Below are 12,997 nucleotides of genomic sequence, written 5' to 3'. Positions count from 1 at the left end.
GTGCACGCGTTTCCTTGGCTGTCTATATTCGCCGGGCGCGATGCATGATACCGTATTTCTTACATAAAGCGGACATTGACGTCCGCCACGGGGTCTAATACTCACGGTGGGCGGCCATATTGGATCGTGATATGGGCCTGCAATTAAGGCCGAGTAGGCCACCCGGGCTCGGAGGAGCGCGATAAGGTGAGCTTTGCCGTGGCCGCGTCTCAGGGCTAAGCTTGACCTTCTTGGCCCCCCTTCGTTCCTCGCTGTGAGCTGAAGGTTAGGTCACGATTAAGTACTGATTGGGTGGGCCTAATAACCGGGGACTGTATGCAGAACTTTCACTGAAGGTACGTCGACCTGCGACGGATCGAGAAAGATCATTTTACGATCGTTTGCGTAACATTATTCGTTTTTTTTTTTATAGTATGAACCTCGAAGACTCATCGATGCAGGTGCAGAGTTCGAAAGTCATCGGACGATGAGAGCTAAAATAATCGCGAGCGTTTTCAAGCTATATTATTTACCTAGTGTTCTTTCAAGACAAGCTGCCTTCAGTACGTTTATTGGTTTATAGTTTGTAGATTATTGAAGTATTCAAACGTATTTAAACTTTTTTTTTTCTAGAACTTTCAATGCATTCGCAATGTTAAACGTTTCCTTAACGTTAAGATCTCTGCAACTTTGAAAATTTCAGAACTCTAAATCCCAACGTCTTTGAAACTTCTAATTCCTTTACGTTGAAAGATTACGATCTGACATTTCTCTTGCCGCATAAAGATTTTTAGATCTAGAACTCCCGGTCTTTATCCCAACAGTGTTTAAATATTTTTTCGGGGATCTTCACAGACGAGTTCGACGACGAAACTTGTCCTTTGCTCAGCGCGATCCTCCGATCAGATAAACGGCCCGAGCCTTGGTATGCAAATCCTAAATGAACTAATGAAGATTAAGAATGGTCGTGGCGGAAGAGTTCGCCTCATTTCGAAAACATCCCTGCCCCCTTAACGACCGCGCAACGCTGCGCATTCCTGCGAGGCCCGGGATTCCCCCATTGTTTCCACGCGGGGATCTAATAGTGTCAAGCCTGCGGGACCTCCTAGGGCGAAACTTTGGCTTACCACGAGGTCAAATCTATTCTGCGGCCATCATCGCGGAACGGATACGGGACGCAACGGTAGCCACCTAAGATTATCATCTTCAACGGTAGCGATGAAGGATTCCTCTTAATTCCTCTTAATAGCCCGACGAATTTTTCAAACGTCTCTCAAACGCTTCCTCGTGTCCTTTCCTAGAATCGGAAGTCTCGTAATATTTCAGTCCAGGATCGACGCAAACCTCTTAATAAGGTTATGTCTTCAGGAGTTAACGAGGGAGGAATATGGGCGTGAGACAGAAGGAGATCCTGGGAATAAAGAAAGTCACGCGGTGAGGAGTACGTCGGTATTCCTTTTCGGAAGGTAGCGGAGGTTTATTTGACAGAACCTTCGCCGATGCCGCGCAAGAGTGTTATATGCGTATGCCTCATGAGTTCTTATGGTCAATCTTTTTAATGCCACACGTTTAAACTTGTTAAAAGGTTTGGATAGTCTAAAGTACAGTCTTTAGTCTTTGGAAATACAGATTTGTAAATCGTATCTTTCAATCTCTTTGTAACTGTTGGATCAAACATTTCAGTGTTATAAAGCTTGGGAATAGGTAAATCCATCATATTTCTCAAATTTACTTTATTTTAATTAACCACGCGCTCATGAAATGTTCCACATAAATCCCCCCCCCCCGGCACGGAGAGAACTTTCTCATCTTTAAAATTATCCTTAAAATTGTGGTTAAGAGTGAGACAACGTGAACTTCGAAGAATTTTACTATGCTTTTAACAAAATTTACTAAAACTTTGCCAAATTCTATTAAAATTTTAGTAAATTTTGTTAAAAGTATAGTAATATTCTTTGAAGTTTACGTTGTGTCACCATAATTCTTAAGAGAAAATTCTCTCCATGTATGCAATTATTTGAACAATCTTGAACATACCTGCAAGCGAGAGGAAAGGAGTAGAGAAATGGAAAGAGTAAACAGACATTTGTTAGAACTCCTCGGTGAAATTTATTCGCGCGCATCACGAAATAAATGCGCTCGTTCGAGAGTCCAAAACGCGCTTCTAAGCGGCGCTAAAACGTGAACGCGTCGGCGGACGATCGGTAAAGGAAGAGGAGGAGGAGGAGGAAAGAGGGGGAGGGAGAAGGCCCATCCGGCCTCGGGGCGCATCGCCCACTCTCCCCCTCGTGTTCCTCATAGCTCGCTCGCGCGCCAAATGAACCATACCTGAACTTATTTTCACTCCCATCCCGTGCGCCGGGACCTCGTCCACGAGCGCGAGGTGATAAATCACCGCGCCATAAACAACCAATATTTCTCGTCGAATGTTTACCGAGTACGCTTTAAATGCCTTGTTAAAACAAACCTACGCCCGTACGATGGTGGACTGCGCCCTTTTTGCCTCGCCCTGCGCACACCTGTGTAGGTCCATCCGACGAGTATATATCACAACCGAGCACCAAGACGTAAACTCTCTCTCTATTTCTCTCTCTTTGACCCCGCGCGAAACCTCGCTTTCGGACGGCAAGGAAGGGCGAAGGTTAAGGAACGCAAGTGGTTAGCACACTATGCAAGCGATACTTTATGCACACTCGTGTACGTTTAGGGAGGGATTAGAGGAGAGAAACGGCAGAGGGAGTGCGTTAAATCGCCACTTGATTGCGTAATAGCTACGAGTTAATTCTTTCGGTGGATTCCTCATTGATTATGAAAAATTTGCACTTTTTTGTCGCGAGGTTTTTCATATACTTACACCTACGCATACTTCCGACAATGAGACATTTAAATATTTACATACGTTACGATGCGCTTGATTCATTTACAACTCAAATAATCCGCGAAGGAAAAAATATGACTTGCGTAACGTTTTATCTTGAATTCAATAATTGGCCTTTTTTATAATGTTATCGGGATCGAGCGCATTTATTATATAAGGCTCTTTCAAAATTAAGAACGTCAACAATGGCGGAAAGATTAATGCACGCCAAGGGAGAGGAGGAAAGAGTTGCGCTGGTGGCTTGATTCACCGCGTTTCTCAATTCACCTTCGGGAAAAGTTCCCAAGTTATGAGAAAAGGCGCGGGGTCGGGGCGTGTCCCATATCTCATCGTCCGATTGAGTTATAGCGCGTTAAGGAAGCCGAAACTTCCCGGGGCCGCTCGCCTCGAAGGGGCCTAAACGCCAGTTTGGAACAAATCGCGTCCACGACGAAAGAAGCCGGTCGGAAGGCGAGATGAAATTAGTGATGAATAGCTTCTCGTCAATGACCTACCGCTCCTTCCCCCCCCCCCTCTCCACGCGTGTAAATGCTTCGTTAAACCACTCAGAGGAGGCAAGGAAAAGGGATAGAAATGGTAAGAGGGAGAAAGAGAAGAAGAGAGAAAGGTCGATCTTCTTGACTCGTACGGGAAATGAGCTGACTCGTGTCTTGAAATCACTAGTCCTCGATATATGTGAGCTGCACGCGTCAACGGGTTATCGAGCATGATCAATCATTCATAAATGTTAATGCGGCGAAGAATCAATGAAAAATTTTCAGATAAGCTATCAATTTAGTTACAACCTGTATTAATAGAAATATTGGCGGAATATATTTTCAGATTGGAGACTTGTTTTTCCAGATGTTGAAACACGTTTCATATCTCGCGGCTTTGAATAAACAAACTATATTAGACCTTAAAAAATCTTTTAATTATATCTTATAGAGGCAAATTTCTGATATTTCTAAATCATGGATTTTTGAAAACTTAAACTTTTGAATTATCGAACTTGATTCGCATAAAACATTATATCTTCGCATTGTAAATTTTTTACTTGATTACGTAAACTTTCCGAGAATTTTATCAAAGTGTGGAATCTTTCTTGGTTTAAAATTAATATACAATTAATTTTTTATTGTTTAGTACAGCTTAACGTGAAAATATGTTCTAATTTTGTATTCCATAATGAATCCATTAAATTTTTATCCGCAGCATTCACTTAATCTTATCTGCATATATTGTAATTTCAAACCTACTAACATAAATCCTCAGCTCGGTGACGGACACTGACATTTATTGGTGTCACACTCGTGCGTTTTGCTGTTTTACTTTCACAGTGCGCATTAATAAACGGCGAATGAAAAAATGCGGGATATTTATCTACGTCCGTTTAGCGGTCAGCCGGAGTCACCGGAGGGTATATTCGCACCAGTAGAGCGTTGCTTGAAAAAACACCCTGTAGACATAACAGACATGGCCACTGCAGGGTTATCAACCGATCGGGAGTAAATCTCTCGACCACTGTCAGGCAGCGTTCGACAGGCACGATAGCGAATTAACTCCGAAATAAATGGTGCCTCCTAGGAGGTTCCATTCACGAAATTTCTCCCTAGCGACACGGGCCCGCCGATAGAGCGCATCTTTCAAGAATTAAAATCGACCAAAAGGGACTTTACATTCACATGTAACATTTTATATTAGACTTTTTTTATAATCATAATGCTTATACATTATACCATTTTAATTAATGAATAAGTATAACAATTTCTTTTTGTAATGATTTGTTTGTGCTAACATTACTCGAATTCTATCTAAAATTTAAAAACATTTTGAAAATCCTTTGTTCTCTAAGAATTCAAAGCTTAAAATTTATACACTAAAACGCAAAGAGTTAACCCGGAAAATCATTTTTGATTGATATAAAAAAATACTAATCATACTAAAAAGATAGAAACTAATTAAAAAATTAATTTTCTCATTGCTTCTTTTAAAAAAGCTAAGTATAAAAAATTTCGGAATATGTATGATTATATATTAACAATTTTTCATACTTAGCTTTTTTAAAAAACCAATGCGAAAATTATTTTTTTAATTAGTTTTTATTTTTTCAATATGACTATTATTTTTTTATATTAAACAAAAAAAGAAAACTAATATAAACATATATGGGCATATTTTACATATATGTTTTTATATAAAACATTTTTTTTTCGGAAAGAGATACAAGAATTTAAATGTTAATTAATGATATCAAAATCCACAATTTGGAAGCAAACATCTCTTGTTTTAAATTAGCTCTTTTGTTATAAGTTACAAGATACAAAATGTCGAAAAGACTTTCTGCGCGAATGTAAAAAAGATATACATTTCGCAGTTTTAAAGGAATTCTTCTTGTGGTCTATTAGAGACAACGCGCCCATTCTTCGCGAAAAGCTCATGAATATTGTGCCAGCCAGTGGCGAGGAGAGAAAAAAGCTTCAATTTGCATCGGCCGCCATTCTTCAGCTCCTTTGAATTCCGTCGCTATAGCGACTTTTGTCCAGATCGTGCCACAATGGCCACTATCTTTTCTCCCCCGACCAGCTTCGCCTGCTCTTCCTGGAGAGAAACTCAGTGCAAACAAAGAATCCTCCCTACGCCCTCTCGGTAGAGAAAAGGGCCAAAAAGGCGAAAAAGGTCGATACACGAATAAGCGATGCGCCGGTTGGATAATCCGAGAAAAAAGACCGCGAAACGTGAACTCGCACTGTGGCGAACCATCGCCCACCCCGTCCCTAACCATCGGAGATAGGAACATGTATATAGGGTGAATCCTCGGAAACCCACCCAGATTTCAAGATTTAAATGATACTTTTAAATTTAAGTCGACTATATATATTATTACCATTTTCTCTCTCTCTCTCTCCTCTCTCTCTCTCTCTCTCTCTCTCGCATATATTATAATATATGATAATCTTGCGCAATACATATGTATAAAAACCATCGCCCAACCCGTCCTTACCTATCGGAGATAGATAAGAGTATGTATAGGATGAATCTTTGGAAACCCACCCAGATTTCAAGATTCAAATAATACTTTTAAATTTAAATCTACTATAGGTATTATTTCCTCGTATTCCTAGTAATATATAAATATATAAAAAATATATATATTTAATTTTAGCATAAAATCTTTTGTGAGATGCAAACTAATACGATAACGTGTAATAGAAAAGAGTTAATGTGGGATTTTATAATATTGATCCGTAGAACGGATTGGAGATAAAGTGAACTCGAGAAAAATGCTTAAACGATTTAATTATCCGAGAACATTACGGCGATTACTTAAACGGACGACTATATAATTAACCGCGCTAACTTCAATGAATTAATTGAACACTAACGGCGCGCGTCGTTAAAGCCCAGATAGCGCAAAACACGAGGAACACGAGGGACGCGTATTATCTACCGCATGTTTAATGCATTCGCATTCAACGACATGCAAAACGACACCGCGGCGAATATCAGATTTGTTTAAGGAAGTCGAGAGTATCGTTATCCAGACGATATTCTCGTGCACTTTCGCACGTTAGATTTTCCAGGCGTAAACGGCGGCGGCATAACCGCGAACGTCCGGCGAGTGTCCGGTGATCGTTCGCAGCGCCGTTTGACGTTCGAAAGGTCGGACCAGAGTGTCGTAACCCGCCGACAGCTGAGACGCGAACACTTGTAGAGTGTCTTGAGTCGTTAGAAGCAGCATCGCGCAAATTTCTTTGAAGTTCATGTCTAAATGATACTATTTAATAACGCGCCTTAATAAATTAATTCTCAGTTTAAGCTGCAGTTTCGATTTGGTGCTGCAGAGAAGAAAAATTTCATTCGGTTCAACTCGATTGTTCACCGCGTGTCCCTTCAATATCGAGATGCCGTTCGACGGTTCACGTTATCTCGGAAGTGGATCCCAGTGGACCGCGAGTCTCTGGCAAGTGATTCGTTAAAAGGACCGAGAGTCCGCCGGGCGAGGATTTACTCGTCCGAGGACCGTTCGGTCACGTAACTTTCGCGAATATTTCGGGCCTCGGGGGAACGAGAAAAAGGGTGGTCTCGGTCCCGTGGGGTGTAGGAGGGACGCGAGGGGAGGGGGAAAGGGGAGAGGCGAGACGAAGGCGAACAAGGCGAGCGGCGGCGTGACTACGGTGGCCAATGGGAGTCTCGGGCGCGAGGAGACATCGGGATCGAATCAGTTTATGCGCGACAGGTTCCGGAGAGAGATAGGGGACGAGGAAAGAGAGAACGGGATACGGAGGAGGAATTATACGAAGGAAACAGGGTACACGCGCGGGAGAAAGATCTGGCTGGCGAGGGATGGAGGGGAAGAGCGCGTGAGTGAGATGGCGAGGGGCCAACCAGACCGTACACTTTGCCAACTCTCCGACCTTCTGGTTCGCCGCCATGAAGAGGCATTATTTACAACGAAGTCCCCGGTAGACAATGCCGGGTAGCCGCGGCCATCTTTCGTTCCTTTTCCGTCCTCTATATGCGACAGCATCTGCCGCGGCTGTTCCTTCAGGAAGACCCCTGCTCTCTCCTTTCTCCCCTCTTTCTCTTATAAACAAATAAATAATCTCAATCTAAAACTTGACGCGAACCGAGTTTAATTTGAGTTTTACTTACTTTTAATCTATGTTTTTTTTTATTTAGAAATATATTTGTCTCTCCTTTTTCTTTTCTCTCTCTCTCTCTCTCTCTCTCTCTCTCTCTCTCTCTCTCTCTCTCTCTCTCTTTTATTGTATGGAAGATGGTCTCCTCCTCTCCCCGTTCTTGCGTACCGTTCTTCTTCACTAACGCACGAAAAGCAGTAACTACGGTAGTTACGTTGTTAACATTTCCCGCTACTGTTATAAAGTCGCGGGGGAGCCTCAGATAGAGAAGGGAAAAAACGCGCTTATACATCCGACGATATTAACGAGATAGAGAGAGAGAGAGAGAGAGACTCAGAGTTGTCGTCGCACGTTTATGCCGCAGATGTTAAAGTCAAAAGGAGAAGATATGGCAATAGGACACCGATAACACCTGGATTATAAACGAGCCGAAAGTTAGAGGGTTTCTGCGGTGTTGACTTTCGGGCACTTAAATAAGCAATATATCTTTAATCTCAACGGATCTGCCTGATAAACGAGAAAGATATATCTTACTTTTCAAGGAGACCTGACATTAATTGGAAAATAACGCGTAAAATTAATTAAAATGGTAGGTAGATTACGTGCACACTCGTAAAATTTAATAACTGTCGCCGCGAAGTAATTCTGTAATTTCCAATTAAATTCTCGTTGATGAAAACTCGATTTCGTCGTAACGTTTACGGTGGTCGATGACGCATCTTCCACATTGGTATTTAAATGTGGACCGCGATTCTTATTAATCATCCCAATAAATGAGAAATTAATTTGAATTGTAAATGATAATTTGTATTACGGAATAATATAAGAAGAAAGAGAAGAAAGAATCTCAAAGAAAAAGAGTCTCTTTTTTTAGGGAAGGGAGGGGGCAAGGAAACAAAATGTTGCCACCGTTGTCCATCTTTTCGAAGAGATATTCTGTCAAAGATCTTTCACGAGCGTTCATTAAGCGCGTTTTGGAGGCCGCGAATTACGCGAACATAAAATGTCATTCATACAACGATATACCAGCCAGTGTGTATTATTATTACACATATATAAAATATTATTACATATAAAATATACGCCGTAGGTATTCATTAAATTCGCTCTCTCCCCCGCAATACATAAATGCACGATAATAATCATCGAACTGTTACGTTGGCCGTTATTATTCCACATAACGCTCCGTTATTCCGTCGTCAAACGTCAAAGAGATCTGTCGCGTCGTGAAACGTTCGACCGAGAAGCATATCCCAAGCAGAACGAACAGTAACGCGAAAATGACGTTAAAATGTATGGTAAGTGAAAAATGATTTCAAATGATCTATTGGGATGCATTTTGATGCCATGATGACTGGTTTGTTCTGTTTGAGATCTACGACACACGGAGAGAATTTTCTCTTAAAAAAAGAATTTGTCCTCAAAATCTTTTTATATTAAACTTTACTAAAATTATAGTAAACTTTCTTGACATACAAAAAATAATATTAATCATTAGTTCCAGATTAAAACTAATAACTCTTATTTAACAATCAGTTTTATAAGTAAATAAAAAATTATATTCTTGATCATATTTATATTCTTTAAAAGAATTAATAATCTAAAATTTCAACAAAATATTATGTTTTTATTTCAACAATATTATAAGTCATCGAAAATACAGTACAGTTATTTTCATAATAACAGTATTAAAAGCTTCCAATTTTCTGTTTAAAACCACGTTTTTGTCCGTTATTTTTCCTTTCAACTCATGGAAATTATTATTGAATGGCAAAAATATATTTCTCTCAATAAAACTATAACAAAATTTCTTCATGTAAACAAATTATGTCCGTTTATTATGTCCATATATTCTTATTTCAATAATAAATATCTTTGTAGAAATGTTCTTTTCTTTCTGCGCATCCATGTTATCTTGGATGCGACTACTATGATTTCGAGAGCAAAGTTTAAGAGAGAAAGTTCTCTCTGTATGTATTTTTCTCAAATTGCTTTTGAAACCTGCATCTCTTTGATGCCTCAGAAACGTGCGGTCCTATAAACATTGTGTGGTCTCTCGACATTTCTCGAAAAACTGCCAATCTGCAGAATGTCGCTGCGACAAATTTGGGTGGTTCGTCGCTTACCGGGTTTTACCGGATAAGACGGAGCGAATTTTACCTCGCGCGCTGATTGTCCTAACAGAAAGAGAGAGAAAGAGAGAGAAAGAGAGAGAGAGAGAGAGAGAGAAAGAAAGAACAAAAAGGGCCGAATGTAACGGCGATCGCCGCCCGGGTCAACGCGCCCGACTTTTTCCCGACTTTATGAGCAAAAGAGATAAGAAGCGAGTGGTGCGCTGTGCACCGCTGCTGCCTCTCGTCCGCTGTGCATCGCATCGGCGCGGCGCGGCGGCGGAAAGGCCCAGTCGTACATCGAAACAAGAAGTTTCCGCGCGCCGCATTTTCTTACGCACCGACATACATTGGTAACGCGTGCCTCTGTCACCCTCTCGGCGGCCATCTGCCGCGTCCAGCAGCCTCCATCGAGCGATCGAATCCGCCAGAGATGACGGCGGCCGCACCGTCGCGCTCTCGTCGCGGAGAACAAGGAGAAACGATCTGGAAAACAACGTCGAAGAGGAAGATAAAAAGGAGAAGTGAGAAGGAGAAGGAAATATTACGTTCCAACGATATCAGCGGAAGCAATGGCTGTGCAGAGCAGCAGCTGATGACCGATCGCCCTTTTTTCGCCCGGAGAGCCGAGGCAGTTAACCTACACGTACAGTTAACGCGCGCTGTCATTGGCCAGAATTCTGCCAAAATGTCGAAACGTTTAATATTCCTAACCATTTGGCGTTCACGGTATCCTTGAACAGCTCTTATGAGATTTGGAGTTTAAAGTTTTGAGCTCGCAACCTGAAAACGGAATCTACGTCCGAAAAACATGTCCGGATCGTCTCGTTGCTTCTTGTCCCTCCTGCCCTCTCTCTTTCTCTCTCTCTCTCTCTCTCTCTCTCTCTCTCTCTCTCTCTACTCGCCGAACGACCGCGATTCTTCTCGCTTGTGCCATCAATTACCAAACACCCTGTATGTATCGAACCGACGATGAACGCTCGCCGGTCTTACCGCTTTCACAACTGCCTGCAATAAAAACTCCTCTAGTCTCGTTGTCCCAGCCTCTCGTACCCTTTCTCTCTCTTTTTCTCTCTCTACCCTTCTTCTTTGCGTCTCCTTTGCTTCTCTCTCTTTCTCTCCCCTCAAGGCTCCCTCATGGAGCAGGCGCGTTCGACGTTTGACAGAACAAAAGACTATCGACCGGACTCGCTCTCTCGGAATCTTCCGTTTCCCTCAAAAATAGACTCCCGCGAGCCTCCCCATGCGAGAGCGTCCTCCCTTCCTTCAATCCTCCTTTCTCTTTACGCTTTCCTCCGTAGCCGCCACACGTAGGTACTCGTCGCCCGCGACGATCTCCTATCCCGACGGGAGAAAGGGTTGAGGATGAATGTCGAGGAGGGATGTACGTTTCCTGACCGGCTCTCTCCTGCGTGCTACACATCCAACGAGCCATCGTGTACAAATTACCGAAAATTGGTCCACTTTTTGAGGCGACTCGGGAGATACCTCCCGACGTCGGCATAACCGCCACGGTATCTCTCCCTATTGTCCCTTCGTCCTCGAGACGCGTTTTTTTTACAGGCGGGGTGGCGCGCACGGCTCGGCTCTCTCCCTCTCTCTCTCTCTCTCTCTCTCTCTCTCTCTCTCTCTCTCTCTCTTTTGAGTGCGAAATTGTTTTTGTTGGCTACTGTGTGTGGTAATTTTCGAAATTTAACACTAGTTTCCGAGTCCTAGGAAATTGAAGCGGCTCGTGCGACTAATTTGCCGGGAATCGGCGAGTAATTTTCGATATTAGATTTGACCGGACTTCGCCGATTAGCCGGCCAACAATCCGGTGACTGTGACTTAGAGCCTTGTGTCCACGATGTGCCGCTGGAAATCGCTCCGAGGTCTCGAACAGAGCAAAAAAGGAAACCGACAAATCGCGTTTGAACAATTCGGCCATTTGACTAATGAGATCGGTCAATTCTCCTTGGATTCTAATATTTGGCAAATTTGGGACTTCTGCCGCCACCTTAGTCACCGCTGTGGAGGGGATGAAGAACTAAGGGCAAGAATCAATCATATTAAAGAATCACCAAGCGCCTATTAATTCTTCAATATGATTGGTTCTTGCCTCTAGTTTCTCATCCCCTCCACAGTTCCAATATGCTGATATTCTCTTATCCCCTCGTTCCTTGGATGCAACACTATCTGTTTGATTCTATTAAGATCGTTCCTTTGCGGAAATATCAATCCGCTTGAGCGTGTTACAACGAGCCCTTACTCACGTGACATCCAGACGGTCTCGCGTGTGACTTAACGACGCTTGGCTAATTAACGTAAAATTCGATCGGTCATGGAAGGTGGTCCGTTCTTTCTCCGTTTGTCCGATTCTCAGCGTGCGAGCGATTGCGCGTGGACTCCCTGCGACAACCTGTTACTTCCAAACGTCACGCTGCTACCTGCGAGAAACACCAAAGATCGAACAACCTCCAAGTGGTCCAACTGACAATTATGAATTTACGCACGTACTCGACGAATGTAATTCTTTTTACGTTGAGGGAAACACGTTTCTTTATATATTAAAGAATTATAATTTATAATATATTATAGATTTCGAATTTTAAAAATTGAAGGACGTAAATCGTACTTTCGATAATTAAATTCCTGATACTTTCGGACCTTCTCAAACGAATGTTAAACAGCTTCTCCTCGTAATTTACGTTAATGCGAGACTCGGTCGGTCGAGCGTACGCATCGACCAACCTTCGTCGGGCAGGCGCACATCGAATGCGCCGTTAAAACGAAAAAAAAAAAAAAAATAGTATCCCGCGATATCGAGCGTACAAATATTTCTGCCGTCAACGGGAGAGACAACGAGATATTCGTTTCGAACAAAGCCGAGGGAAAGAGAGATGGGAGCCGGGGGGGGGGGGGAGGGGGAGAATCGGCAGAACGAACGAACGCTCCTCCGATCGCTTATATTTCACGATCGCCGGTCGAAAAAGGAGAAGCGCGCGTCTCTCCGCTCGCGCGCGCACCTGCCGTGTTGCGGCACCGTAAGAAGGCTGCGGCGATCCCCTCGCCTCGGAGAAAATACACTCGGGAACACACGGATACGGCCGAAACTTCTTATTCACCGGGGAGAGCGCGCATGCAAATGCGCGACGCGGACTCGGAGAGGTGATACTCCGTGGTCCGGGGCCCCGGGGGCCCCGGGGACCGACCGACCGGCCATTGTGCGTATCTGTCCGCGTCGTCCGCTCGCGCTCGCGCGCGACCGTCCGCGCCCCCTTGCTCATTAAATATTAACGAGAGTCTCAATTTCTTCATTTCGTTGATGAGTCGCCGCGCGCCATCCGAGGGAACCCGCATATAGATTGAAAATTAACTTATATGAGCGCCGACAAAATATATACGGCATGCGGTGCACTTATACGACT

Source organism: Monomorium pharaonis, chromosome 5, assembly GCF_013373865.1.
Source record: "Monomorium pharaonis isolate MP-MQ-018 chromosome 5, ASM1337386v2, whole genome shotgun sequence".
Lineage (NCBI taxonomy): Eukaryota > Metazoa > Arthropoda > Insecta > Hymenoptera > Formicidae > Monomorium > Monomorium pharaonis.
This window is presented reverse-complemented; position numbering follows the sequence as displayed.